Here is a 5524-nt window from a genome sequence, read left to right as displayed (position 1 = left end):
CAAAGTTTTCAGTTTGCTCTAAATTATAATATTGCTTTAGGCTTCTCTATAACATCAAGTAGTATAAAAAATACAAAGAGTAGCAAACCAGTTGCCTTGATGTGATTTTATCTTTTGGTTTAATTTGCTTCTCTTGCAGTCTTCATATCAAATTCTCTTTTGAAATGGAGACAGTAACATTTCAGTTTCTATAGATTTTTTTTTCTATTGTAATACTGTTTGGCACAGGGCAAAGGATTACTGAGAAATTGTTAAGAGAAACAGAGAGATGCCCAACAGCACCACTATATTTAATGGTCTTTCAGCATTTCTATTATAATCCCTGTATTTGATGCTTTCCTTTCACTATCAGCTAGATACAAGAAACTGAGGATGTCAGCTCAGATATAGTTCTTTAAATCAGAACAAAATGCATGATAATTGGTAAATTGATTTTGTCATTAAAGATTCATAGATAACAATGCTATAAAATTACTTTACCTAACTAAATCTAAAAGTGCCATTGAGGTTTTTTTTTAGAAAACAATGGCAACAGAGAAAAATGTACATCTGTTCTCCTACTGCTGCTCRTCACTATAACTGGTGTTAATACATTATGGAAGCAGAAAATGATTTCTGTCTAAGGTAAGATTTGCTGTGGTAAGGTCAGTCTTGTCGTTACTTTCACATGTATTCACTACCGACTGAGCTCACTTTTGGTAGTAAGATTAAATACCTGAAAAAAAAAGTTTGCAAGACTGAAAAATCAATGATAGAAAGGTTATGCACTTACCATGCACAAATTAATATCTGCCTAAACAAAGTATGAATATCCTGTAAGCCAGTCATCATTAAATACAAGAAGAACTGCTGGTGCTTATAAAATAAAAGTAGATTATGTTGTATCCAAAGGTAGAAGTTTCTATATGAAAATGTAGAATATCAAAAGTATCATTACAATGATTATTTATTTACCTGAAAATATGGTTTTATTTCCATTTTCTGTATAAACTGTAAGAGCAAGAAGTGAAGGTTATAATTTCCTCAAGTTTTTCCCCTTGTATCTGTTAACATGGTTGTAAAGAAAATATTTTGTTATTTGAGTTAAATAGCAATGCTTCTTGCTTAAATAAATTTAAATCTTGAAGTGCCAAAAATAATCAGTATTAAATATGTGTTTGCTTTTACATCTGTGCATTGTTTAAAACCCCAAACATCATCAGTCTGGCTTCATTTAATGGCATTGGCTCATATGTAATTTAAAAAAAAATGGTAAAGTTGATATCATTTCGGTAGTTGTTCTTTAGACAAAGTATATTTTCATTTAAATATGGTCTTATGATTTGAGTACTTTTCTAAACACTTAAGATTAGGCTTATGAAACAAAATTTTAGCATATGAGCGAAATATATAAATTTATGTTGATTTACTATGTTTACTGTGTAGCCATTTCAGAGTTAAAATTCCATTTCCAGTTCCTCATTTTTCCATTGGGAGGACTCAAAATCAAGGGAAGATCCTAAGAGGAAATACTAGCAGAGACAACACAGGTAGAATTTAAACCATTTGAAACAAGGTATGTCTAAGGTGATGTACTTAGCGTACAGATGCTTGACCTTGTTTTAAATTAGTTTGCAAGAACATTGTTAGTTACTGCAGCTTTTGTGGAACAATTATTCACATTACTATAAATTGTGACAACTAACAAATACAAACCACTTTTTATTGTTTCATTCATCATTAGGAAATGAATTCTAGCCCATAAAATTTTTATATTGTTCCAAACATTCAGTAATGCTGAAACACTAATCTACGAGGACACTTTTTACACTTCTGATGTAAATCATTTTTCCCTTGTAGTAATACTCCTCTAAAACAATTACTTTAACCCCTTTTATATTTTATGGATAGGATATATGTATCCAATATTTCTAAGTAGTAGCTTATGAGGTTATCATTCTTCTATTTTGTTTTGTTCTTTTATTTTTCTCCATGTTAGTAGAGGTAATACCTTTTAGATTTACAGTTACTTTAACATTTGTAATTTGAGCTTTATCATCTATTTAATAATTTGTAAGGGTAATGAGTAAATAGAATTTATTAATTTTCCTTCAGAGGCTCTGGAAAAAAAAAGTTTTCACAACATTGTTATGGATTCACTTCCATACCGATTATCTCCTAGCAATAATGCTAAATTAAAATGGGAGTGCTCTACTAATATTGCCCTTGAAAATGTTTGCAATGTCCTTCATTTTCAGGCTGTTAACAATGTCCTTTCATGGCTCATTTTACTCAATTTAACATCTTCTCCAGGTGCTGTTGACCCTGGCAGCATTTTACATCATCTTAAGTACCTTGTAAGTCTCACTAGAGCTGTTTTAACCTGGCTGATACCTTTATCTAACTTGACCATATCCCATATCATTATGAATTAATTATTGTAGATTTTTTTTTATCCTGAGCTTGTTTCTCTTTGCTTCATTGATCTAGATCATATACTATATTTTTGTTACATATGTGTTCCTATTTCTTCATATTTTTATTATTGATAATGGTAAGATAAATATCTGTTGGTAAATTGGCAAGGGTATACTAAAGCTAAAGCATTTTTCTGAACTTACTGTTGAAGCTTCTTTAATTGTTCTACTAAGCTGCCCTTGACAATAGAAAGTTTTATAACTTAAATTCAACATAATCAGATGTTTATAAACTATATGCAGTATTTTAGTTGGCAACTTTTATTTAGGCTTGCTTTTTTATCTGGTGTCTGTAACCAGAAGAATGTAGTAATCTAAAAGGAGACAATATATCCTGTTGAAGAAACTGTGAGTAATTATTCGATACTATCTATGAGTTATTTCTTTGATTAAATAAAAATAAAATCAAAACAAAACAAATAAACAAACAATACTCTCCCTTGTATTCACTGGTTCACCAGAAGTCAATTCAGCTGTGCATCCAAGTAATTCAGTGTAAAAAGTGTATTGGTTGCCACTCAGAATATATATCTTCCCTAGTGTAATCTCCAGTGAATAGGAACATACCAAATCTTTTTTTCTACCTAGGTCTTTCTGTGTAGCACAGCCTCTGACCAGGAAGATACCCAGATTTTTTTGCCTTAGTTGATGGGATGTTTTTCCAAACCAACACCAAAGTTTGACTAGGACAGATTTCAAGTACCAATGTGTTTAATAGGGAGAAAATAATAATTTTCCTGTTAGCCTTTTACAGTAAACTAGGTAGACCAACTTTCATAAGGCCTAACTTAAACCCACAGTAATCAGCAGAAATTTTTTGACAAGGCAGCTTGGCATAGATTTTGAAAGATGCCACTGGCACCTTCAAATTTAAAATCCACTCTCATTGAACTTAGTTCGGATGCACAGCCTTTCTGGCTAATTTAAGATACTTCTATAACATGTTTATATCATGAATTTCACCCTTGAAAACTTGTTACCTGGTTATCCTGCCTACATGCTGGTGCATATCAGCTGTCTTCTTTGGCGACAAGCTATGAGAGCAGAGCAGAAGTGATCTCCACTCTGATGGGACCTTTCCACACCACAAGATGTCTGGATGTGCCTGGTGACAAAGGGTAGAACCCAAAGGCAGCACAGACAGCCATAATTAGATAACTTCCTTTTGTACTCCTGTAAGGGCTGGTTTACAGCGTCTGCTATTCACCCTTAGCAGCTTTGTGTATGTAACTGAGTGCCAAGACATCCAACTCAGGATTTTGACTTTGGGTTTAAAGTCAAATTATTTCTAACTTTAGGAGTATACATTAGTTTCAGCCATCTGTTGTTTAATCTGCAATGCTAAGTCCTTACTTTGGGGTCATTCTAGTCCTTTACTGAACCTTTTTCAATATGAAAAGGAGCAGGAGAAAAGAAGTTTTGGGGAAAATACTGAAGAAAGAATAGGACAAAACATGATACAGATGAACAGGAGAAGTTACTAGAAAGAAAGAAAAGAACTGGAAAAAATATAGAAAAGCATCATACATAAAACTAAAAAAAAATACAGATAAAACAAAAAAGAATTTCTAAGGAAAATCAATAGTGATTAAAAAGAAATCAAAAATATCAGGGAAAATCAAATAAAAAAATGGCTAAGAACTGAGAAAGGAGTGCTATTTGTGATAAAGAACTGCAACTTCTAAAAAAGAAAATTTTGAAAAAGCATTTAGATGAGGTAAAAGTAATTAGGAAAGAAGAAGAAAGAAAATAGGAGCCAAAAACAACAATTTGGGAAGAACAATGGCAAAAAAAAAAAACCCTTTGTGGGCAGGGAAAAGGGAGAAAAAGAGAGTCTCAAAGTTCCTTGTTCTGAAAAATATATGCACTGTGGCACTGAACGCATAATCCCTGTCATATCTAAGCTCACAAAGCAGCTCAGGTACCCTTGCACTGTGCAGCTGCACCTGTGAACACTGCTGAGTACAATGTAGGGGCACAAAAGTAGTAAGGATGAAACCTAACCAAACTGGTAGCTTTTTTTCTTCAGAAAAAGGAATGGTACCCAGAAAAAGGGAACAGCGGGAATGAATATTGACCCTCTTTACTTGGGAAATACAACACAGCAGCAGCCCTGAGGTACAGCTCAGGTATAAGAGTCACTCTGATACCATCTACTACATTCCTGGTTCGTTTCCACGAAGAGAAGAGCAGACAGAGCGATCCAAGCACATCTCAAAGCTGCACAGCTTATTAGCTGCGGTTCAATGTCAATTGTGAGGTCCAGAGCACCAAGTTCTGAGCAAGCTCATCAGGTCAGCCTCAGTACTAGGCAGGCACTACCTCTATGTATTTTTGCCATGTCCCAGGTAATGAGCCCTGCTGGCTCTGGGGAGCTTAGGAGAAACAGTTGAGTTGCTTTGCAGAAAGCTGCCTGAGCCCCACACAGTTGGAAGGGGGGCAGAACTAATAAGCTCTGCTGAAACAAGGATGACTACGTGCACTGGGACGTCTCTGTACCCACTCTGCTGTTCTTTTGGGTCTGGGAATGTAATGAAATTGTCTCCCACATGGCGATGGATGTACTATTCTCTGCTTGTGTYTTATTATATGCTTATTGTACAACACATTTTCTTACAGCAGGATTAGCTGGGCAATGGAGAATAAGGTTGCCTGTTTTGTCTCACTGTAGCTACAATAACACTGTGTGCCTCTGTTCCACAACTGTTTGACATCTATACTGCTAAGAAGATGATTCTTTACTCTCCCGCCTTCTTAGTCTCACATGCCCCTTTTCTGCCACTAAATGTTTCTATTCCTTAACATTACATCAAAGAACTGACAGAGCTCCTGTTATGCCTATTAGTACATTTCAGAAATCCTAACACAACTCTCTGGAAGGTGAGGGTGGTGAAGGAATCACGAAATCTCTGGAGACTGGTGAGAATGCCATGGTTWGCAGCTGCTCAATGCTGTCAGTGAGGGATAAAGAACAAACAAATCAGACTTAGGAAACTTCCAGAAGGATAAGACATCCTAAAAATGTGTTCAAAGTGCCTACATAATTTGTCACATCTAGATGTTTCCAG

Source organism: Nothoprocta perdicaria, unplaced genomic scaffold (genome assembly GCF_003342845.1).
Source record: "Nothoprocta perdicaria isolate Ctin4 unplaced genomic scaffold, notPer1 scaffold_202, whole genome shotgun sequence".
Taxonomy (NCBI): domain Eukaryota; kingdom Metazoa; phylum Chordata; class Aves; order Tinamiformes; family Tinamidae; genus Nothoprocta; species Nothoprocta perdicaria.
This window is presented reverse-complemented; position numbering follows the sequence as displayed.